Source organism: Sapajus apella, unplaced genomic scaffold (genome assembly GCF_009761245.1).
Source record: "Sapajus apella isolate SASKATOON/1434 unplaced genomic scaffold, GSC_monkey_1.0 scaffold4, whole genome shotgun sequence".
NCBI classification, from domain to species: domain Eukaryota; kingdom Metazoa; phylum Chordata; class Mammalia; order Primates; family Cebidae; genus Sapajus; species Sapajus apella.
Genome location: NW_022436944.1, coordinates 45391273 through 45416841, shown reverse-complemented (window position 1 = coordinate 45416841; position 25569 = coordinate 45391273). Strand labels below are relative to the sequence as shown.

Sequence of the window (25569 nt, the reverse complement as noted above, 5' to 3'; positions counted from 1 at the left end):
TCTGGGAAAGGAAATTGTGTTAATCTTAAGAAATTGCATACTCTAAGTGGACCAGATCTTTTAATCATGTATTCTTAACCATTTTCAGTGGGGATTGCGGGTTTGGGTGGAAAGGAACAGGGGGAGGGTCTTGCATCCCACAAAAGCTATGAATGTACTCCCCCAGAAAAATGCATGAAAATATAGTCGTAATATACTGTACTTTATTTTATGGGATTTGCAAACCCGATCCACTCTGCTTAGAAAACATTTTGTATATCTAGGCCCTAAAAGAATTCCACAGACAGCTTAAGATGATGGTACAGAACCACTTGAAGACTGGGTTTATTGTTACAACTGGGTCAAAGATCACTGGGCCCACCATAATTACCTGGCCAAAGAATAAAATTTAGGGGTAAGAAGTATGGAAGTGTCTTTCAATCATGGCCACCTTCAATGTTAAGAGTTATCACAATTTTAGTTCTAATTATTTCATTTCTTCACAAGCATTGGTGAATCTGCTTTGGAGTAAGACAAAAAAATCTCAGCAGTTTTCCCACAAAGAATATCGATCTTATGGTTAATTGTAACAAGAGAATAAATTAGCAGTGAAAACTGGAATCAGATAAGACGGGGAAAAAATAAGGACCTCACAGATTCTTGCAGTATTGATACTGCAAGCACAGAGGACAAATATAAACACTCCAGTGTAGCGTTTGTCATTGATACACTCTTTCATGATTGATTTATGAATTACTTTAAGCAAGTTTCCACTGAGATCCTACTATGTGGCAGACTCTATGGTATGGTGATACACAATTAATTCAGCAGATTCTGTCCAGGAGTGCCACTAAAGTACTGTGAGAATTCAGAGCTGGGTTTATTGCCTTCTGCCATCAACTGAATCACCGCTTGCCATTGAAAGAGGTGATGAGACAAACCAAAAGCCGAACTATGGGAACTGTCTTATCATGGGTCTTAACTTTAAAGAAAAGGCAGCTGCGTGTTGATGAAGAGGATGGCGATAGCACCTCCAGAAGGCAGGTAGAAACTGCACTTGATTTCTGTATTCTAAGTGCCTCACATATCACTTGCTATATAAGAGGTGCATAATTAGTGTTTTTGGAGAAGATAACTTCTCACTTGGCTGTTCACTGACTTCATAAATAGGCAGAATACTCATGATCATTTACATTGCACAGACAAGAAAAGCCGAGTCTTTGATAAGTTAAGTCAATCTCCAAGGAGAGCCCAGTTCATACACTGCAGAATTACACCTGGAATTCAAGTCTCTTCCGCTCTCGGTTCATTGTTCTCCCGCTATCCACACAGCTCAAGAGGGAAGTGGAAAGTCATGAGTGATGTTATATATTCCTGAAATCGGCACAATAAATCATGGAAGAGAAGGTTTGCAAATTTGAATTAAGCTCTGTTCAGAGCTTCCTAAGAATTTTGTCCTGCTGACATGATATGGGTCCATTTTGAGGAAAAATGAGCAATAAGATAATTAGTTAGCCAAACTGCAAATAGAAAGTGAGAAAGAAAAGGACAGGGAAACATTAAGTTTCTTATAGATCGGAGCAGGTTAATACTACAAAAATCAAAGAGCAACACTAAAAACAGACTTGCTTGACAAAGAGGAGGCAAAAAGATAAATAACAAATGGTTTTAAACTTGCTTCTGGTAGACTTCCATCATCAGAGGCCTCAAAGCTGTTGCAAACCCAAGAGAATCTGAGACTGGCGTATGGCCGAACCTCCCTGAACACGCCCCATCTCATCTGATCCTGGAAGCTAAGCAGGGTTGGGCCTGGTTAGTACTTGGACAGGAGAGAATCTGAGATTGTTTTCCTCTTCTAGTTTTGGAGAGCCAGGGGACAAATTCATATCAGAAAAGATGGAGATCTAGGTGAAGAGAGAGAGAAAGGAAGCTGTGGTGATGAAAAAGGGAATTGGATCACAGTCCTGCATTTAGGCCCCAGCATGCCATGGTCATGCCATCGGTCACTTTCAGAAGTTCAGCTGAACCACTTCAATGCAGAACTCCAGATCCACTAACTCACGGCTGGTTCTGGGAAAGTGCCTTGGAGTGGTGTTTGCATTCAGGGTGCAGACTCACAGAACTTGTTGGTTTCTTATCTGGACTTGAAACATACTTGATATTCTAGTATCTCTAGGCCTAGGGTCTAAAATGACTCAGAAAACTGACACACAGCTAGCGACTCTTTGAATAACTTGGTTACGGTTACCATACTCAGAAACACTCACATTAGGGCTCTTAGAGAACACTTTTAACCAGATGGGCTCCTTGTACAGCCAGGCTGGGCTGAGGCTGCCGTGAGCGGAGTAGCCATACTTCAGTGCCACAAGTAGAGGCATGAAGACGGGCGAGAAAGGGGGTGGAACAAGGGGAAACAAAAAGACATGAAGGAAAATAACCAAAACACAATCCAACAGAAATATTTCAAATGCTTTTTCTATGCAATTATTTAACCTCTTCTGAAAACACACAAGTGTCTTTGGGGCTGGTAAGATGGCTGGAAACCATGGCACCGAGGACCACTTTGCACAGAGCCAGAATAAATGGGTTTCAGATAAAGACTCCATAAATGATAAGAAATAGACTGGGCGTTCGAAAGGGAGGTCCCACAAATGACAGATCTAGGTGACCTGTAACCAAATGAGGTGCAAGCACATAATGTTCATTAAGAAAATCTGATTTGTTTTTCTGTGATCGATAAACAATCAGAAGAGTGCATGAACAGGATGATGAGCACGAATGAGGATTTTCACAAATTATGCTGAGTTTTCAAAGGGATGCTATAGAAAAGAATATATATATAGATTAGGAGAAAGCAAACCAGAGAGAAAACAAAAAGCAAAGCAAAGCAAAGCCAGCCAGGCAGCCTGCCTGGCCCTCTCCATATCCAAGTGAAAGGTAGAATATAATGAAAAACTATCTGGTTAAGCCTCTTTTTAGGAATGAACAGCTCATGCTCACTAACGAGTCTTAGGAAGGATGAAGATAACCAAGTTTTAATTGGAAATTATACAGCGTTGCACCAGATGCTTTTTCCTTCAAACTAAGGCATTAGATAAAGCCAGGTTCATGTTTCTCCCACCTCTGTGTTTGGAAATGGGAGCACAAAGCCTAATTGGCCAAATAAAGGAACTGGAGGCTCTAGAGAAAAACCCTCCAGCCCCATGATTGATGTCCACTGACACCTCCGAACAATAACACCATGGGAACCGGCAGAGGGTACACCCCATAGGCAACAAGGGGACATGTGGCCCAGGCTCTACAGAGAGACAAACCTCAGCCATAGCCCCTGCATCACAGTGACTTATTTTGAAGTTGTCATGTCTGCATATTCTCATACATAGATTCTCAGATAAAATTTAGATACTCATTCATTCAATAAATATTTATGTGGAGCTTTCTCTGTGCCAGGCACTGTCGGTGCTGGGCATCCAGCAGAGAGCAAAAGAGACCGAGTGTCTACCCCTGGGAGTTTTACGTTTGACTGGAGGGAAACAGACAATAACCAAGTAAACAACTACTTAATAAAGCATTAGGCAGCGGACAGTGCTATGAAGAAAAAAGGAGGCAGGATCCGGGGAGGTAAAGTAACTAGGAGAGTGTTTGGGCAGAAAGTTAATAGAGACGCCTTTTCTACAAACACATGTCTTTGCCCTCTGACAATTCTCTCTCAACTAAAGGCAAAGCCACTTTTCCCTCTTTGGGAAGCACTACTGTCCATCCCAAGATTAACAACCTGCCTCTGTTTATGCTGAGCTGGCCTGATCATAGTATGCAAAGAGCTCTGAAAAAGCAGGGAGTGGAAAATCCAGCATCATCATGACTGCGGTAGGCTGTTGCTATGGTGGGCCCCAAAGACCCACACTTGCTGGTGTCCAAGCCCCAACTCTATCTTTGAGTTTGGGCTGACTTTGTGACTCATTTTAACAAACAGAATGTAATAGAAGCGATGATGGGCCAATTCTAAGCTTAAGCCTACAGAGGGTCTGGTAGTTTCTGCTTTTGTAGGCTGGGTACAGCCAGGCACCTTGTAAGAAGCCCTACTGCCCTGAGACCAACCTGCTGTGAGATGCCCAAGCTAGCCATGTGGTGAGACCACAAAGAGGAAAACCAAGGCCCCAGCCCACAGCTCCAGCATCAACACCAACTTGTCAATCAAAGTGAGTGAAGCCCATTTAGAAATAGATTGTTCTGGCTTACCTGAGCCATCCTAACTGACCCTACACAGAGCAGAGTCCTACCAAGAATGGTGCAAACGCAGACTCATGAGCAAAGAAACAAAAGCGTTGTTTTAAGCCACTCAGTGTTGGGGGTAGTTTTGTTACTCAGCAATAATTGTTGAAAAAAATGACTTTCAATTTCAAAACTCAAAGATATAAACCACATCGAACTTTCAAAGGTACAGCTTTGGTTTAAACATTTTTTTGTTGTTGTTTAGAATTTTTTGGTTGGCTGGCTGTGCTTTTGATTTTAAAGTGTCTCATTTGAGGACATGAACTGCTGGATCTCAAATATGGAATAAACACATTCTGATTTAAGGCTTAAAAGTAGAGATGCCTGGATTAGGAGGACAATATGTTTCTGCTGACCTATTCATCTTACACGGGCCAAACCTACGTCCTGCCATCATTCTGTAGGTGGGAAGCTGAACTAGAACTGACCTCAGTTAGCATTTCCCAATGCAAGTGACAATATCCACCCTGGAATTCCTGACGACACTATCAACCTCATACAGCAGCCCCATGCTGGCCATCCTCGAAAAGTGCTGGCAACAAGGTCTTGCTCAAACAGCAGGGACAAATCTGCCTAGTTTTATGCAAAGGAAAAGGAAAAGCAAAGCAATTAATTCACCCTGGGGAAACATGCTGAGGGCATGAATTCACCAGGTAGTGCAAGTCCCTGTCAGCTGCATTCACAAAGAGGATGTGCCATCCTTCCCCTGTTCTGTGGGCCCTTTCCGCCTTCACTGTGGGAAGGGCAATGGATCGTGTGGAGTGGGTGGAAGGGCGATGTAGGACATGAATGGGTGATATAAACTGGAATATAAAGGGAACGTGACTTCTTGATGTCATTGATCCTAAGGTGATTTGTATTATATACATACCAAAGATCTGGGAGAGAACACAACCTGGGGAGTCTTCAAGATGCTCTACTGCAGCATTTCTCAAAGTGTGGGCCTTAAGTCCAGCAGCATGGGCTTCATCTGGAAACTCATTAGATATGCAAATTCTTGGGTCCTCCCCCAGATCTACTGAATCAGAAACTCTGGGAGTCAGATTTAGCTATCTGTAGTTTAACAAAGTCTCCAGTTGGCTTTGAGGCACACTCAAGTTTGGGCAGCACGAAACGTGTTGAAATTCAGAAGAAAAGATTAGAACTTCTAATTTTTTTAAAAGCATTAAGATTTACTAACATTTAAGTTTACTAACATTTAACAATGACTGTCCTGTTCTTATCTGCTCTGTAGGTTGTCGGTCATGTGACATATGCAATTTCCACAACCCAAAGGATTTGCAATTATTATCCCTACTTGTTCGTTCACTTTGAGCTTGTAGTAAAGTATTTTTTACTTATACCCACTGGTGGATTTGCAAATTATATTACCTACCTTTAATTTCACGAACCTGTCTCAAATGGCCAAGTGGCTTGATTCTCACAAAGAAGCCATTAAGCCCAAGCAAGTAAGAAAATGTTTATAAAAGTTGACACTTTTATAATCTCCTCCGAATCACACTACCACACTGTTCCCCCTATAATTATTGAAAATACTATTTTGGTGAGTATCAAAACAAATTTTTAAGATAATAAAATTTAAAATATTTAAGAGATAACTTATTTCATTTTCTCTTTTAGTTTAATACAGCTGTTTTTATATGGTCTAAAAGAATCCTGAGGCTTTTAAGAAACTGAGGTTCAGAGGTATTACGTAAATTTATCAAAAATGTAAGGGCAAGATTTAAACTCTGGAACATCTGTTGGACCTCACAGCCTGTTGCTATCAGCCGTGTGGTGCTTTAGTCCACGAAGGCTGTGAAGATTATTATGGAAGATATAGGTTGGCCACAGAAGACTAGAACAGGTGGAAAACATGCATTAATCAGAAAGTTTGCAATGATTCTGGGAAGATAGGGCCAGCATTGCCCTCGAGGAATCTAGACTAATTGGCAGTAGTGAGGCCAGATAAGATAAACTCTCCTGAGTACAGTCTTCTGTGATATCACCAGTGCTGGAAGGGCTCCTACGTTATCACCAGTGCTGGGATTTGCCATGCGTCTTGCAGGCAATGATGAACATGTGTGAATGACTGGAGTTGTCACTGCAGTCACTCTTCCACCTGTCACACTGATTCCCTTCTTCACAAAAATACAAATCCTGAAAACTGGCACAGATTTAAATAGCATGAGCTTTCGGGCCTTTTGCTGATTTTACAAAATGTCTAAACCTGAAGTTTCTGTTACCATGATATCTTTCCATGCATTTTGGCTGCTAACTTGGGCTCTTTTGTCACTGTGTTTGGAAAAATAAGTTTGAACAAAGCAAACTTTTTAAGAAAGTAATAATAAGATAGAGAAAACTTCATTTAGAAATCTAAGAGTGCCTAAAGGCCACTTTCTTTGTTACATATGATTGATAATTTTTGTAGAACACTATCATCAAGTAACAGCTTTTAAGTGAGTGGCAATGACTACCTTTAGATGGGATATACCAAAGCTCAGGATTGCCAGCTTTACTTCGTCATAGGCTTGTTAGCTGGTCAGGCCTGCCACGAAGGGTGCAAAGCCTAGTCCGTTTTTTTAATTACGTTATTGAGTTTGCATTCCACATTCCATCATTTCAGAACTCCCTTATACCGTGGGAATTTCATCAGATCCAACCAGCATGAAGCCAGCCAGCCAGCCAGCCAGCCCTGGATATATCTAATTGCTCAATTTCTTAAAGTCTACACGTGGACTGCTGAACCTTGCTGGGGGGAAATTCATGCTGTCCGTTTTACCATCTAGCAATTGGGTATGTTTTCCCAGTCAAGCAGCTTCTTCATTCTCAGCCACCACAATTTTAAAGCTTCCCTCTTCACAAACCTATATTCCCAATGCTTTCTCTTTACAACACTCATTAGAGTTGGTCTACCTACATGGAAGACTACTAATGAACAATCCTGTTACTAACTTGACTGTAGCCCATGAGGACAGAGCTAGTATCAATTTTGCTCACCAGAGCCTCCTTTGGGGGCCTGGCACAGGGTAGATTCCCCAATAAGCATTGAGGGGTTTGCAGTTTGATGTGAGATGAGTTGTGGCATTCAAACCTTGACCTTTGGGCCATGTTCCCCTCCCAAATGCCAGCAAGCCTTGTAGGGGGCCTCAAACAGCCTTGTCCAAATAGCTATGTCAAAACATCCTGTGTTGATGGAGGCAGCAATCAGTCACTTCGAGCTTCCTGATTAATTGGTGAGAGACAATCAGGGCCCATTCTGCAGTGGCTGCAGAGTTTAAGTGATGTCCCACATCAGCCATGGGATGAAGCTTCTAAGAGCCAAATTGCCAGGGACTGGTGAGCTCATCTGAGACATACAGGAAACGGGAGTAGAGATAAAAAGCAATAAATTCAATAAAAATGCTAATTTGTTTAAGCCATCAATTTTTAATCATTTGACCACCTAATTAATTAATTAGTTTTGTTTGGACTGGAGTTCCTTCCTGAAAGCATTTGGGACTGATGATTATAAAAGACACAAATACAATAACCCTAAAGGTTATTAAAAATAAGTCAGGAGAAATGTTGGCTTTCCCTTTACTCCTTGTCTCTAGAAAACTCGGGCAACCAAGCTAGAGGATATTGCCTCTGGGGATGCTCTAATAAGATCCAGATTAAGGAAATGACAAAAAGAATTTAGAGACATGGAGAGATTAAAAATAAACGGAAAAGGTATGGAAGTTGTATCTGAATAAGGACAAGACTGAGAGCTCACATGGAGAGAGGCCTCAGCTGTCCTTGCCTTAGCCATCCTAGCCCAGAGTGTCCACAACTAAGGCACCAGCTGACCACAGATGCATAAGCGAACCTAGCAAAGATCAGTCAACCGCAGCCCAGGTCAGAAGAACCACTCATCAGAGCCAGCCCCAAACTGCAGACTTTGAGAATCATGAACTAAACTCAATGGTGCTTTAAACAGTTTTTCTTTTCCCTTTTGAAATTGACATGTGTGATAATTATACGCATTTAATGGTGGTTGTTTTAATAAACAAATTTTGGAGATGTTTCTTAAGTAGCAAAAATTAACTGATACAGTTCATTATGCAATCACTTTCCGAGAAACTTAATTCAATCGTCAGCTTTACAGTATTAACAATATCTTTTTAGCTTTTCTTAAATCCATTTAAATTTAGTCCTTTGATAAATTTCTTACAGTTTAACTATCTGCCAGTGTTATGATTACTGGGCATAATAGCTCAAAAAGAAAAATAAAGCACTAGGAATTTCTGCTCAGCAGCCTTGGTTGCTTCTTTTTCATGGAAACAACAACAACAACAAAACCCCCACAAAAACTGAAAAACCTCCAGAGGTTACATTTGACTCTTATAAAAGCTGTTTTTTCAGTGCTGTAAGTTCAGTTTATTTAGGCTTTTTATTGGGCTTGGGAGTGCGTTGGTGATAGTATTAATACTATTGAGCTTGGGTTGAGAACACTTTTTTTCTTTAGGACCCTGAGTCAGGGGCTGACCTAGAAAATCTACACCCACAGATATTTTCTACAAGGCGGTAAGTCAAACAATCCAAACTGTAGCATGTCTGCTCTCTCATTTGAAGATAGTCTATGTTTGTAAACCAAACAAACAAGCATAAAGGGAAAAAAGAAAATGCCTAAGACCGTAAAGGTATACTTTAACTTACAAATACAAACATGTCAAACGCTTTTCAGAGACCATGCATGAGAATGACAGTTTAAACTTAAGCCCTAAATGCTTTGCGCTCTCTCTAGCTCCCACATGTATCTAAAAGGTTTAAATGAACAAGAAAAACATGTTGGGATTAGGATTTGATTCCAAAAAGCTTTTATAGTCATATAGAATGACCAGGGGTTACACTAGCTTCAAAAGACACAGCAAACAAAAACTGATTTTTATCACACAGTATTAATACTTTATGGGCCAAAGTTGTTTTCACAAAGTACTTCCATAGTGAGGAACTTGCCAAGCTGTGTCAATGTTCACGGCATTAGGAGTCTCATCTTGAAGCTTTCAAATTCAGTCAAAAGGAAAAAACACGTGTTTGTCTATTTGAACTTCAAAATTTGTCAACAAATACCAAACTCAACACTTCTGAAGCATGAACTGTAGACCCATTCTTGACTCAGTTTACTCCTTTGACACAGTAATCATTAGGACACCACAGTAGAGTGTGGCAGGCGCGTGTTGATAAGTTATTTTATTTTTTGTTAATTAGCTCAACCACTTACCAAACTCTCAGACATACACATTACTTAGAAATTAATTGCACTTAATTTGTTAGTATGAAAACTTGCCTAGCATTCTAAGGGGCCTCCGACAAAAATTAATAAATACAACTTTTTAAAAAAACAAAGTACCGAATTTTTTCATGCACACAATTTGACTATCTTCTTGAAATAGCTCAAAAGTCCTCCAGCACCTTAGCTCGTAACTCACTCCAAATAAGATTCCAAGAAAGAAGAAATAAAGGGTTTAATATGGCCCGTCAGCCCTGAAGCAATTAGTTTAGAGAAGTGACGCAAGCCAAGTTAAAGCAAGTTTCTGGAGCACATTGCCAGGCTCCTGATTCTTAGCTTAACACTTCTGCCCACATAGTATCTTTGGTGTCCATGCTATGTCACACATTTAGAGAGCATCATGGCAGGCATCAAGCTACACTTTCCTGTTGTAACTTCTGGGTCTTTTCGTCTGCTTGGATTTCTCTTTTTCTGAGCTGCCATCTCCTGTTAGTTCCTTCTTCACAAAAGCCCTTGTATTTTTCTCATAAGCCTTATGGTCTAAAACATCAGTTCCCAAACTTTGGCACAGCTGAACACGTATTAATAATTGGAGAATCATTATTCCCTGATTTTTTTGTCCTGGAATCCTCTTGGGGTTACATAGCTAAATAGGGACTTGAAGAGAAGTAACAAATCACATACCTCTTAGAAAGATGGGCCGGGCGCGGTGGCTCAAGCCTGTAATCCCAGCACTTTGGGAGGCCAAGGCGGGCGGATCACGAGGTCAAGAGATCGAGACCATCCTGGTCAACGTAGTGAAACCCCGTCTCTACTAAAACTACAAAAAATTAGCTGGGCATGGTGGCGCGTGCCTGTAATCCCAGCTACTCAGGAGGCTGAGGCAGGAGAATTGCCTGAACCCAGGAGGCGGAGGTTGCGGTGAGCCGAGATCGCGCCATTGCACTCCAGCCTGGGTAACAAGAGCGAAACTCCGTCTCAAAAAAAAAAAAAAAAAAAAGAAAGCTACAACACACATTCATGTATCAAAGACTGTTAACTATTTAATCCAGTATTGCTCAAATTAAAGAATGCATTTATTTTAAGGAACTGGGTTCTGCGGAATATCATTTAGGAAAATTTCCATTTTTTTTTGAAAAAAGTTCTTTTTCTTAAGGATTTGGCTAACTCAGCATTCCACATTCTCTTCTATTCAACATACAGGAAGTAGTGCTTGTAATTTAAAAAAAATGAGGGCAAGAAATGAAATTAATCTCCTCCTCCAGACTTCAATTACATCTCTTCTTTTTTACAACTACGCACTTTAAGACCAAGGGGAAGAAGACTGTAAGTGTTTAATTGGGAAAATATTGACTGATAATATGCTATAGGCATGACACTCTTCTGGGATCAGAGAAACTGAGGGCAACAAGACCTGGCTCTTACCTCCAAGATTCTCATAGCCTAGAGAAGATCAGAGAGAAGAGCAGAAGATGGTAGAAGGGCTTCGAAGCCCACATCCACGAGACTCTGTAGAGTAACCGCTTTGTGTTCAGGTCTTTCCCTCCCTGCAGAACCTTTAAAACTGGATCAAAAACCCTCATATTCTAACTGCCGCCTTACCACCCCCCGCCCCACAAACACACACACAGTGCTTGCAAAATGTAAACAGGAAGTCAGCCACATTGTATCTTGAATGCTTCCCCTTGAGCTCCGGCATCTCCTTTTCCGATACTCACCACAAAGTAGCACTGGGCTTCATCACAAATCTTTCAAGGCTACGACCTCTACTACTCTAGATTCTTCTATTTTCTTTGTACTTCAGATGAGATTAAGCCCAGGCCAAGCTGTGCTACCTACCATCTCTGCTTCTGCCTTTGCATCATTAAAAAGACCATGAAAAAAGATAAGCTACTAAGGCAGAAAAAAGTATCATCAGGTAGGACTGCGTTCAGCTGCAGGTAAGCGAAAACCTAATTACAGTGGCTTAAATAGAGGTGGATTACTTTCCTCATTTATAATTAGTGCAGGCATAGGCAGGTTGCTGATATTGGGTCCAACCAGGAGGAAAAAAAAAGGTTGGTGCTTGTTTTGCCTCTCCCTTTTTACAGAAAAGCAAAATCTTTCCCAGAAATCCTGTCTCAGCAGATCTGCTTTTTACCCTGTTGACCAGAATGGTGTCACATGGCTGTAAGAGATTGGGAAAGTGAGCCTGAATGGGTGTCCTGGCAGCCGATGAAGAGGCTTTGCCACAAGATCAATCCTGGTTCGCCTCCCAAAGATTTTTTGAAAGGGTTGACATCCAAGTTCCTTTAGTGATAAAAAACTAAAATGCTGAAATACTGCAGTAAGCCTATACATTAAAAATGTTATCGAGTTCATTAGTTCTACCTTCCCTTCATACTGTGACTGAACTCATCACTTTTTTGAACTGATGTGGAAAAATCCAAGATCACTGGGCAAACTTCAGGTAATTCCTGAAATTGCAGCTCTGCTTAATAACTTGAGTATTTTTTCTTATTTTTCCATGTTAGTTCTTTCTTTCTTGATTGATTGATTCATTCAATACGTATTTATTGAGGACCTACTATGTGCCAGGCATTGTAATAGGTGCTAGGATACAATGGGGAACAAGATACATACACTTCTTCTATGAAATTTTGTTTTTGTGGAAGAGACAGATAAAATGTATTTGATTATAATTGTGATAAATGCTATGTAGGGGAAGTACAAAGAAAAATGAGGATATTACAGGAAATTAGCATAGTTTGAGGTGTGTCAGGAAACCTATCCCAAGGCTCAATGGAACCAGGACCTCTAAGCCTCAGCACTTTTGACATTTTGGGTCAGATAATTTTTTGTTATAGGGGGCTATCTTGCTCATGGTAGGAGGTTTAGAGGTATCCCTTGGCCTCTACCCACTAGATAGCGGTGGCTTTCCCCTTCCAGTTGTGACAACCAAAAGTAGCTCTAAACATATCCCTGAGAGCAAAATCATCCCCAGTTGAGAATCGCTGATTTAAATAAAGACTTGGAAAATGAATATGAGTGTCAGTCACACCACAGAGAGAAATCATCAATTCCCGTCCGTCTTTCACCTCAACCCTTCCTTTGGTTAAACTTTTAAGCCCTCTTGCTTTATTCATAGAGCTTTAAAAACTTACTTCTAGGAAGTCTTTGCTGAAGACAAAATAAGTGGCAAATTCCCTCTGGTTCTCACCCTGAATAAACCATGAGTTCCACAATCACCTTCTACTATTTCATGCAGCTGGAAACATAATAGTGTTATTTCACTTTTTCACAGATGGAAGATGCCCTTGATGATCTTATGTATATTCACCTCTGCTTCCAGCTTCTGTACTTCTTTCTCCAGAGACAGGCTCTGAAGGCCTGCTTCATTCCAGGCGCGGTCCTAGATGCTACAGTATAAACATGAGTAAGACTTGTAGTCTCCAAGAACTCACTGTCTTGCTTCACTCAGGTACAACATAGAAGGAGTTGCAGAGGCAAAGTTGAGTGTTTAATTTTCTTCTGCTGGCTGCATGTCCTTTCAAATGAACACAAATTGAAAGGCAAGGGCAACGCCTATTTAGCTCACAATTCAGCACCTATGAGGTTATACAGAGAATATCTGCAGAAGATCTGATAATTCTGATATTAAATGTTAATGACAATGCTTCTGTACTCACTCAGATAACCTGCCCCTGAAATGGCAATTCTGCTTGGCTTGATTCCTCATAATTATTGGCTGAATAAATTGAGACTTGATTTTCATTTGCTTCAAGCTCTGTTGATAGCGTCTCCAAAGTGAAGATCTTCCCTAAATTCCTTGCTAGGCTTTGACCTACTTCCTTCTTGTCTCTTATCCCGCAGATAGATCTTCCCCCTAAAATCTCTTTTGTTTATCATCTGTCTAGCCAAGTCAACTGCCAAGGACAGGAACACTGAAGTGAGGCAAAGTATTTATTTCCTGCTTTGTAGAGCCAGATACTTAAAGTGGGGAAAAACAGTCCTCACTTGCTTCTAAGTAATGTTCTGTTTTGGTCAGAGGCACACATTAATTCACATGTCCAGGCTGCTTGTAAAATAAAACCAGAGGCGTAAGAACTGATAAGAACATGCATTCCTATTTCCTTTTCCTACAAAACAAAGCCTGATGGTGGTGGCTCATTACTCATGAACAATGGACTTAAAATTTTAAAGAAATTAGGGCTTAGCATGGAGGGCTGGTTGTATCTAGTACTCAAATAATTGGGAAATTGAACTTACATTCCATGGAGGCAGAAGCAACTCACTAGGGAAGCGTCCTACAGCAACAAAACTTACTATAACAGTATGACAGGGCTGGGCGTGGTGGCTCACACCTGTAATCTCAGCACTTTGAGAGGCCGAGGCGGGCGGATCACCTGAGGTCAGGAGTTCAAGACCAGCCTGGCCAACATGGTGAAAATCCGTCTTTAAAAAACAACAACAACAAAAAAAAAAAACAGTATGATGAGGTAAGTATGGTAGTACAATAAAGTCACCTGTTTTTCTTCAATTAATCTTTCAGAGTCCTCTGTAGTCAGCCCAGTGTAGTAACTGATCAGCAACAAACTCACCACTCTCTTCTTGAGAGGAAGAAGCATGTCAGCACCCAGGCTCTGCATTTTACTATCAGTGATGTTCATCCCAAGTGTTCCCTTTTGCTTTGCATGCTCTGTACCAATAGCTAGTAGGCTGCAGGTCTTCCTTTTCCTATGTCCATGCCAGGGCCTTTCAACTAATTCAGGACCTTCTGCATGGCTCAAGCTCAGGTCAGCTCCACAGTACGCCTCTTATGTTTTAGAAATTGTCTAAATTGCAATATAAAAACTGTGGTCAGAGTTATGTAAGTTTTATCCAGTTTTGGGGAACCTGTTGAGGATAATATTTTCCCAGAAAATGAACAGGTTTTCAAGCATTGCAATATATGTGATTAGTTAAAAGCCCAGTCTTCAGACCTTCTCTGGAGGTGCAATGCTACAGCTCCTGGGAATGTAGTAATACAGTTGGTCTTACATCCAAACCATGGCTATAATAGAGGATCAAAGAGAGTGAGATCCCTGTGCCTTTGTGGGTGTATGTGTTAAAACCAGAATGCCTTTTTTGGGGAAATACTCTCAGGTTAGGCAAAGAGTGTGATTTAAAAAACAAACAAAAAACTTCAGCTCAGTTAAATGTAAAGGAATTTAATTGAGCAATGAATGATTCATGATTCCAGCAGCCTCCTGAGCCAGAGTAGACTCAGGGGGCTGCACAGCCACGTGGTGGACTTATGGACAGGAAAAGGAAAGTGCCATTCAGAAAACAGAAGTGAGGTACAGCAACAGATGGATTGGTTACAGCTCAGTGTTTGCCCTATTTGAACATGGTTCAAACAGTTGGCCACATTTTATTGGCCAAACTCTGTGACTGGCACAAGTGTAGTCTGTTTACACTTCCAGTTGTTACAGTTCATTATACACAGAGAAACCTTCGGGCCAAACTGAAAATATGGAAGCAGGCAACTTTAGGCTAAACTTCATTTAACAAGTGAGGTTGGCTTTGGGAGGGCAAGGCAACACGGTCAGATCCTGGGCGACTTCTCCTTTAAGGGTGTTTCAAAACAGTTTAATATTTTCAGATTATGTGACTTCCATTTCTGTTAAGCTACTACTAAATTTATTATGAGGTAAAGAACATAGACCTTTCAAATGCAAGTTTTATTGCTATTACAGTCTCAGGTGAGGTGATAATCAAATATTTATTATATGGAAAGCAGCGAGCACGACTACTCAGAATGGACCTCAACTTCCTCTCAGAGATCTGGTTTTGAAGGCCCCTGGCTGTGCCAAGTACTAACTAATTTTGGGAAGGTCTGGTGAGGTGACCCTGGTGATGAGGAGCTCAGGGTGGTGGCCACTTACCCAGTGCTACACAAGTATTTCAGTATTTTAATAACCAGTAGAGTTGTGTTAGTGCAAACTGATGAATGTCAGCCTTTCCTGGATAAAATTAAATGAATAAGTGAATGAACAAATGACTTAAACTTTTATGAATAAGCAACATGACCTGAGTCTTCTAGAAATCCACAGAGGCTTGTGCAGATGAGTTTCGTTTGCTGAATCTTTTCTTTTGAACTTTCCTGTGGATAAAAGGGAGGTTCCTAGCAGACTGGCAGCTGCCTTTTGGCCACATGTCAGAGTAACTAGAGAGTGTAAATGATTCCAGCCAAACCATCAATAATGGACAGTGGGTAATTCAGTACATAGACTCCCCAGCCGCCTATCTACAAAGGTGGCAAAGAGAATGTCTCTCTGTTTCTCTTCACCCATTCAATTTAGACACCAGCCCGCCCTTCAATAATGCCACACATTCCAATTATGAAAAACAAATGGCGTTACAATAGCCAGGGACTTTTGGAGGAGAGCATCCCTTTGGTAAACACAGTCTCTAGATATTATCTCTTGCTCTCCCATGACATGCTGCTGCAATAGAGGCTGAAGTACAACGGGTTAGGAAATTAGGGCTTTCATGGTCTAAGTGACCAAAAGGTAGCTCATGAATCTCAGAAAACGTTTACATTTTGGTACCTTGCTTAATCCTGTGTGTGTGTGCGTGCGCGTATGCATCAGTGCTCGACAATGGTGATTTCATTGTGAAGACTATGGGTCAATGGAAGATTACAGTGTTGGATGTTTGTAGAGAGAAATTATAATTTTTAGATCTAACTGACCTATGCTTTTGATTATTCTGTTTAGGTAAACTCAGTTCAAGTAAATTCATTCATTTATTCATTCAACAAATATTTATTGAATATCCACTCTAAATCACCTACTCTTCTAAGGCTCTGGGGATGTAGACAGGGAAGAGGGCAAACAAGAAACCTACACTCCTGGAATGTATGTTCTAGGGCAAAAAAGATATTTATCTTATTATTTCAGGTCATAGTAAGTACTGTACAAAAAAATAAAGCAGGGTAGAGGGTTAGAGGTGGCTGAGGATGTCTTAGCAAGGGTGAACATGGAAGGACTCTATAAGGTGGTGATGTCTGAGCCAATGAATTAAAAAATATGAGGGGGAGAGAACAATAAAAGCAAACGCCTCAAGATGAGAATGACGTCAATGTGTTCTGGACACATCAAGAAATTGACTACCCTGAGTAGAATGAATGAGGGGGCAAACGCAGAAGGTGAGGCTAAATGTAGCTGTTACTAAAGCCCTGTAAGATGACATCTTCTGACAGACTGAGGGAACTGCTCAAATAAATGCTGTAGATTCTCTCTGAAGTATTAAGAGCTTCCTAAATTAGCTACAGTGATTGAGATTAGGAGTCTGAATTGGAGAACCATGTTTATATACACAGTGCATTTCTTCATTATTGTTCACACATGGAATACTTTGCCTTGCTCTTCTGTAGTGATGTATCCTAACTTTTTTTGTGTGGGGGCGGGGTGGCTAAGAAAAAGGATGGTGGGGATAGCAGCTGACATATCCATAGATGAGCAAAATGTGCATTTCTTGTTCCAGCCTCTTCTAATTTAGTACATGGCCCCAAATCTCTCACTTTTTAGGGGCATATCATTCTGATACACTGAGATCTAATGGAGTTTAGCTCTAGTAGAATGTAATCTCTGTGAGGGCAGGGACTTGTTCATCACGGTATCCATGGTGATTTATAAACAATTATTGAACTCGTCCACACACTCTGCCCAGCTTCATTTATTTCCTTGCCCTTTGTCCTTCCTCCCTTAAGTGTCACCAAGTAAGGACCCTGTTCTTAGAGGAGGAGCACAGCAGGACACTCCCGGTCTCCCAAGTGAGCAGTTCTACAGTGTCAATCACTCTCTCATCCTGAACATAATGTGATACAGACCATTTCTTGGAAAAACCCAATTCTCCCGGTATTGCTTGGCCACATTAACCTTTAGGTAATTGGCACTAAACTTAGGATTAATTCATTGGAATTCCAGGTAACGAGAGAGGTGGCCCTAAACGTCCAAGTGTCATTGTTGAGAATTTGTTTCAAGTATCTTAAGTTGTTGGGCAGAGAGAAAGGAATACCACTCCTATCCCCCTAGAAAGCTGAAATATTTATAAGCATTTAACATCAAAGAAGAATTGGGCCAGGCAGTTGTGGGACAGAGAAGTCTAACATTTGATTTTTCCCCACAAAAGGTTTAAAATCTGCTAAGGAAAAATGACAATAAGAAGCTATTAAACAAATACTAAATGAATAAAATACATTTTTTTTACCACGTACCCTGAATTCTAAAAGCACCTAAAATGATACCAGAAAACAGGTACTGAAGTATTTGTGGAATTAAATTTGTGTTACTTATCTTGAGGCTATTACTATTTACTTTGAAAGCACATGTCTTTCTCATAAAATAATAGATTATGTATGTAAAAGAAGAGGTATAAGAAAAAAAACAAAGCACTACTAAATCTCTGAACCCAGAATGACCTCGCTGAGCATTTTGGTTTATTTTCTTCCAGTTGTCTTTATTTTCTTATTCTTACATAGATAAGATCATATGGAGTACATAATTTTATTTCCTCTTTTCCTCTTAAGATCATAGCATGCCTTGTCTGTGTGTTTTTTCCCCTTCCCAGTGGGGGTGTCTCCTGGTGAAAACTGAAAAACATACTAGGTAAATTCTAAAAGAACTCTAACACTTGTTACGTATGCTTTAAAAACCTGTGTTTTAGCGGCTGAATAATACTCAAATTGACATTTACTAATGAGACTTTGAAGGTTTATATATGGCTATACTACTAAAAAATTTCTGCATTTAAATGCTTTACACGTTCTGTGTTTTCCTGTGGACTGTTCTCTGGTTACGTAGGTGACAAAATAATCCGTACAAGAAGAGAATATAGCAGAGATCATAACAGATGAGGTTGTCAGAGGCAGAAACAGAGTTTCCCTGTCCGCCCTTGCAGAGAGTAAATGTGAAATTCTGGCAATTCGGTTGGGTTATTTGGTCTCCAGCTGGGCCCCTCTCAGGAAGTGAACTCACAGTGGCCTTTCAGCTGACAGCCAGAAGATGGGGTGAATGCTGTTAGCAGTTACCCTCGGGCAGAAAACTTAAGAGGTGACTGCACAATGGAACTGGGGGAGCCAAGAAAAGGTAATGAGGTGCCAAACCTGGCCTGACATGCACAAGGCAGGAGACAGAAGCCAAGAAAACACATGCCAACATGCCGGGTTTCAGAAGTCTCTCACACAGTGGATTGCTTCTGCAAAGCCTTCCAGTTTATAATCAGTGCCCTGTAACTGACAATTATTTTCATAAAAGAATAAATTTTTAGAAATCCGTGGGCTCTGCCTGCTAGGCACTTAGGATGGCCTTCTAGCATTGTGCTTACAATTTCATGATGTGTCGTTACCTAAAGTAGAGTGAGAACTGCTGCTTACTGAACATTTGGTGTGTGCCATGCACCAAAGCACTCACAGCAAATCCATCCACTCGCTAAGCCTCCCACCAAACATAGATAATATGCTTGTTCTATTACCATTCCTGTGTTATAGCTGAGCAAACAGGCAGAGAGAAGTTGGGCAGGGTCAGCCAGCCAGCATGGGTGGGGGCTGAAACACACCCCTACCTAACACCAGAGCCCATGCTCTTGACTCCTCTAGTCCCTGTCTTTCCCTGTCCCTAAGTCACCCCAACAGGAAGCCAAAGTGTGTCTTATCTTCACATTCTCCACAGCTCACACTGATCTGAAAAAACAAAGTGACCAACACATAATGTTAGCTTGAACTGAATCAAGACATGATGAGTATGTGTTTCCTTTTAATTTCTTTGTCAAAGTAATATACAGACATAATTAAAATGGCGCCAAAAGAAATAAAACTTTTTTTTTTTTTTTTCCAAGACAGAGTCTTGCCCTGTCACTGAGGCTGGAGTGCAGTACGTGATCCTGGCTCACTGCAACCTCTGCTTTCTGGGTTCAAGTGGTTCTCCTGCCTCAGCCTCCAAGTAGCTGGGACTACAGGCATGCACTACCATGCCTAATTTTTGTATATTTTAGTAGAGACAGGGTTTCACCATGTTGACCAGATTGATCTCAATCTCCTGACCTTGTGATCTGCCTGCCTCAGCCTCCGAAAGTGCTGGGATTACAGGTATGAGCCACTGTGCCCAGCCAAAATGTAACAATTTAAGAAAATTCCCAATACTCCTGAACTCTCATATTTTCCCTTCCTGTTCCACTTTTTAGAGGCAACCACTTATTTTTACTTTTATTTTTTGAGACAGAGTTGCTCTGTTGCCCAGGCTGGAGTGCAGTGGCACGATCTCGGCCCACTGCAACCTCTGCCTCCCAGGTTCATGTTATTCTCCTGCATCAGCCTCTCTAGTAGCTGGGATTATAGGCATGCACCACCATGCTCACCTAATTTTTGTATTTTAATAGAGATGGGGTTTTGCCATGTTGGCCACGCTAGTCTTGAACTTCTGATCTCAGGTGATCCAACCGCCCTGGTCTTCCAAAGTGTTGGGATTACTGGTGTTAGCCACCGCACCTGGCTTAGAGGCAACCACTTCAATATCTCAGCCATTTATTCTGATCTCCAGATTGCCAAATGTCTTGTATTGCTATTTCTTAATATACCAATTTTATACTTTGCATATTGATATTCTTCATGGTACAAGAGCAACTAGTTTTCTTATACCATCCCTCTGCTTATCTCGTTTAAGAAATATATATATATATATATTTCTAATAATACTTTAGAAATATTTGTAATTTGTATTTTCTAATTTTAGAAATGTTTGTAATTTGCAATTCTTGATAAGGTTTTTGTTAAATCAACAGGGTTTACGAGTATGTATTATTTACTGCAAAGCCAACTAGTGTACTATGTTTACGTTTTATTTCTCATATAAATGCTTATTTTTCTGCAAGTTCATATTTGTTTTTCAAACTTGCTTATACACCTACTCTTAATTTTCTTTCTTATGCTTCATTATTAGTATTATTTTCCAATAGTCAGCTAGACCAGATAATGTACCAATTACATTGTTTTTATCCAATCTGAGCTTGTTTCTTTCTAAAACCATCATATAGCTGTCATGTGAGACTTTATCTTTTCTCCTCATCTGTATATTGCTTTACATTTCTGATTTGGGTTGGACACTTAGTTTCATGAATCCTTTCTGTTTCAGAGTTAACTGCCTCATTTGGTTGAAGCCAAACCTCAAGGATCAGATTAGAAGGGAGTACAGTGGAGAGAAACACTCTGAGCACTTACATGTCTGAAGAAGTCAGTATTTCATGCTCAAACTTAAAAGTTTTGGCAGGTATAGGATTCTAGGTTGATAGTCGTTTTCTCTCACAATAATATAAATATGACTTTTTTGTTTTTCTCTCTTCTAATGTAGCTATTAAAAAGTCTGATATCTTTCTGATTCCAAATTACTTTGATTATAACTTTCCCCCCTCCTTTTTTGGATCTGTAATTTTGAAATATTATAGTAGTGTTGCTTGATGTGAATCTTTTAAAAAAAATTTTCAGTAACTGTACGTAGACATCTGTGCCCTTCTGGTCTGAAACTTGATATTCAGTGCTTAGGAAATTTCCTTTTTTGAAAAAAATTCTTTTTTGTCCCATTCATTTTCTCTTAGTTCTCCCTGTAATTCTTAATAGCCAAATGTTAAACCTTCTGGGTTGATCTCAATCTCTCTTCCCTGCTCCCTCTAATTTTATAATCCCTTTGTCTTTTTATCCTCCATTTTCTGAGAGTTTCTTGATATAGTCATCTAGCCTACCTATTAAATATTTTCATTTCTATAAAAGGATGCTCGTTGTGACTTTTCTGAGTGTCTCAGTGTTTCAGGAGAGATTCAGGGGCTGACAACAAAAGGTGCCAACAGATCCACTAGGGAGGTGCTAAAGAATGATGACACCGTAAAGTAACTAGTTTGTTGAAAAACAGTGGGACTGTTAAGGTGTAAATCATGAAAAGATTTTATTTTTAATACCATAGCCTGTCAACCGTATTATTTTAAATTTTTTCTCTACCCATGAAAGGTACTTAGGCCATTTCCAGGTATTAAAAATAGTCTAAATTAGACAATTGTCTCAATAGACAACTGGGGACATCTTGTCTTTCCAGGGTGACTCAATTTCTGTTCCTTTCCAAACACAACCTTCAGGAAGTGTAAACCTTTGTTCAACTATTGGTGAGGTGCAACAAGCTCTCACTGCACCCGTCTCTCTTTGTTTTACTGTTAGAGGCAGCTCCGGACAACCTCCTACCTACTTTTGACTTTAGCAGGTCCAGGTGGATACCTGTCACACTGCCCCTCAGAATTTTAAGGAGATATACAGCAAATGCATCTTTGAGTATTTCTCTAAAAGTCAACTCACGTCACTTCTGGGGTAGAGTGGGCAATCCCCTTACTTTCCCAGGGGGCTATAAGCAGCAAAGAACACACTGGTAACTCTAAGAAATTCTCATGACCAGCCTTCCTCAATAAATCTCCTTATCTTCCTTCATATATGCTTCAGGTAGGTGATGACAGGGGATGCAAAGTCAGCTTCACCTTCTCTTGCATGGTCTCAATAGGTGATTTGGAATCTGTTCGTCTTGGATTTAGCTAAAACTGAGTCCACAAGAAAATCTGCCTTTAACAACTTGTCTCACTTTGGTAATTTTGTCTTTATTTCCAAAAGCTCTTTTTTTCCCCCGTTTTCTGCTTCCCCCCACCACCCCCACCCTGAAGGTCCCTACTGGTCCTGCTAACATAAGTGGCCATGATCAGGAAAAAAGGGAGAAGAACCTGTGGCATGGGGAGGGCTCATCTCCATAACATTCCATTTATATACACAACTCAACAGACAAGCACTAGTCACCACTGCAGTTAGAAGTTGGCAGCAGAGGAATAAGGAACAGGTGAGGAGTCGGGGTGTTGTTAAAAAAATTCCCTCCCCCCAAACTGAAGTGCCTGGGGGGTACTTGGTCTGCTTCTGTCGGAGGTGTTTGAACCAGATCGACTCCATCTAAAATAAGGGCTGGGTAAAATAAGGCTGAGATCTGCTGGGCTGCATTCCCAGATGGTTAAGGCATTCTAAGTCACAAGGATGAGAGAGGAGGTCAGCACAAGGTACAGGTCACAAACACCTTGCTGATAATACGAGTTGTGGTAAAGAAGCCAGCCAAACCCATCAAAATCAAGGTTGCCATGAAAATGACCTCTGATTGTTGTCACGGCTCCTTATACACTAATTATAATGCATTAGCATGCTAAAAGACACTCCCACCGGCACCCTGACAGTTTACAAATGCCATGGCAATGTCAAGAAGTTCCCTTATATGGTCTAAAAGGGGGAGGAATCCTCAGTTCTGGGAATTGCCTCTTTCCCGGAAAACTCATAAATAAGCCACCCCCTGTTTAGCATGTAATAGAGAAATAACTATAAATATCCCTAGCGGAGCAGCCCATGCCACTGCTCTGCCTATGGAACAGCTATTCTTTTGTTTCTTTACTTCTCTAAAAAACTTGCTTTCAGTCTGTGGTCTCATCCTTAATTCTTTCTTGCGTGAGATCTAAGAACCCTCTCTTGAGGTCTGGATCAGGACTCCTTTCTGGTAACACTTCAACCCAAGAGGAATCAGAAGATCAAAAGTAATTTGGGAAGGCCAGAACTGTCAGGAATGGAGGGGAGAAGAAAAATATGGGCTTGTTGGGGAGCTGTTTGGCAACTGGGGTGAAGGGATTCCTTCCAGAGAGATGATGGCATTGCCTCCTAGCTTCTCTGCCAAGGTGTCGTTACTGACTTCCTCGTAGCAGTTTGTTTGTAATTCATGCTAGATCTCCGTCAGCTTCTTCTTGATAGTGTCCTTGAGTCTGCATAGATTATTTTGCTCTTAAAGGGTGCAGACTCAGGCCCAGAAGCTGAACACCCGGTCCTCCTCCTTGCTCTCCTTGGTCTCACAGGTTGCATCATAGAGGGCATGTGGCAGTCTCTGTCTGGCAGCATCTTGACAGAGGTGGTGGAGAGACCACTGACAGTCTGGCTGACATCACCCACAAACATCTGCTTGTATCCTTGAGGATGACATTCTTGTCTTCACTCAGGTAGAAGAGTACCACCTTCTTGAGCTGCTTCACCTCCTCTGGTGTCAACAACTTGTGCACCTTCATATCACTGAACACCTTGGTGATGCCATCAGAGATAGCCACACAAGAAGCCACATTTCCAGAAGTCAGAAAGAGATGGCAAGGAGAACCAGAGAGGAGGCAATCGGACTGAACCTGCTCTTTAATAATACACAGTATCTTCTAATTTATCTGAGACTAGAAATTAATGATTTTCATGATTTCCTTCCATTTGCTTTGTTATCTCTGCTTCCTCGAGTGTCATCTCTTGTTTACTTTTGCTGTCTAGTTTAGCAGAAGCTTTCTTCATGTGCTCCATGATTGTTGATTGTGTATTGTCATTTAAGAGTGAGGTACTAGATGCCAATGGGGTTTTAGAAGGGAGAAAAATGGGTAGTTAAGCTGATGGCACTTAACTGGAAGTCTTTTTGGGTATTGAAAATCAAAACTTTAATTTCTAAATCTTATCCTTATATTCATCCATTTTAGGGCCATGGTTTATGTTTTTTCTCCAGCTCTTCATCTTGGTGTGGGCATAGAGGTCCAGCATACAAACGTGTGACCCTGCCTTATATAGGACAGCATGGGTTTTCTGAAGAGTTCCTCAACTAGGGCTAAGTTATGGAAAATATTTCATATCAAAATGGATGAAATATACAAGCCAAAGTTATGGCATCTACTTTCCTATTCCATGCATACCTTCATAGTTTTCATTTTGGAAGATTCTGAATAAGTTACAAGAAAATCCTTGGGAATTTAAATTGAGTAGGCTACTATTATAGTGTAGAGTCACTCTTAGATTACTATGTTTTGTTGTGTATGAATGTTAAGGCACAGATGGACAACATCTGTTGCTAAAGGTGGCATATTTTCAGAAAACTCTATTGTGGTAGGCTGCTCTTTAATAACGATCACAGCAATCCCTCCTACCCCACATGTCCTTTTGTAACGTGGCTGTGCCATTCTTTCTACCTTGGGCCTATTTCTCATCTATCTGTGCTGGCCCTGTGGTTTGCTTTGATCAACAGAATATGGTGAAAGTGAGGCTGTGTGTTGACTGGGCTCAGAGCGTCAGAGATCACATTCCTTCTGTTTTTGCCTTGAGGCCCATGTTTTTGCCTTGGGCCCAGGATATTCTGTTGGAGAAAGGCCAATGGAGGAGCACTGAGGCACCCCTGCCAATAGATAGGACCAGGGCCCCGTACATGTAGATGAGACCCTTTGGGATCCTCTGACCCCAGTAACATGTAGGCAACCTCACATGAAGCCCAGACAAACTGGACCTGCTGAGTCCTGCCTAAATTTTTGACCCACAGAATTATAAGCATTAGAATGATTCTTTTGGCAAAACCATCCAGGACATAGGCACAGGCAAGGACTTCATGACAAAACACCAAAAGCAATGGCAATAAACGCCAAGATAGACACATGGGATCTAATTAAAATTCAGAGCTTCTGTACAGCAAAAGAAATCATCATTAGAGTAAATCGGCAACCAACAGAATGGGAAAAAGTTTTTGCAATCTACCCATCTGACAAAGAGCTAACAACCAGAATCTACAAAGAACTAAAACAGACATACAAGAAAAAAAAAAAAAAACTCCATTCAAAAGTGGGCGAAGGATATGAACAGACACTTTTCAAAAGAAGACATATATGAGGCCATCAAACATATGAAAAAATGCTCATCATCACTGGTCATTAGAGAAATGCAAATCAAAACTACATTGAGATACCATCTCATGCCAGTTAGAATGGTGATCACTAAAAAATATGGAGACAACAGATGCTGGAGAGGATGTGGAGAAATAGGAACACTCTTACACAGTTGGTGGGAGTGTAAATTAGTTCAACCATTGTGGAAGACAGTGTGGTGATTTCTTAAGGAGCTAGAAATAGAAATTCCATTTGACCCAGCAATCCCATTACTGAGCATATACCTAAAGAACTATAAATCATTCTATTATAAAGACACATGTACACATATGTTCATT

At 40.7% G+C, this 25569-nt stretch overlaps 1 protein-coding gene, 1 non-coding gene and 1 pseudogene across 2 annotated transcripts in view; all 3 read right to left on the bottom strand.

The window, feature by feature from the left end:
* Positions 1-25569, bottom strand: part of RARB (retinoic acid receptor beta) — a 416035-nt gene that overhangs the window by 238118 nt on the left and 152348 nt on the right. The window lies entirely within an intron of this gene.
* Positions 18083-18144, bottom strand: LOC116544913. The gene has a single exon (XR_004266095.1). It is a non-coding gene; the product is annotated as a U7 small nuclear RNA (small nuclear RNA).
* The window catches only part of LOC116537627, a 51589-nt pseudogene continuing 48806 nt past the window's right edge, over positions 22787-25569 (bottom strand).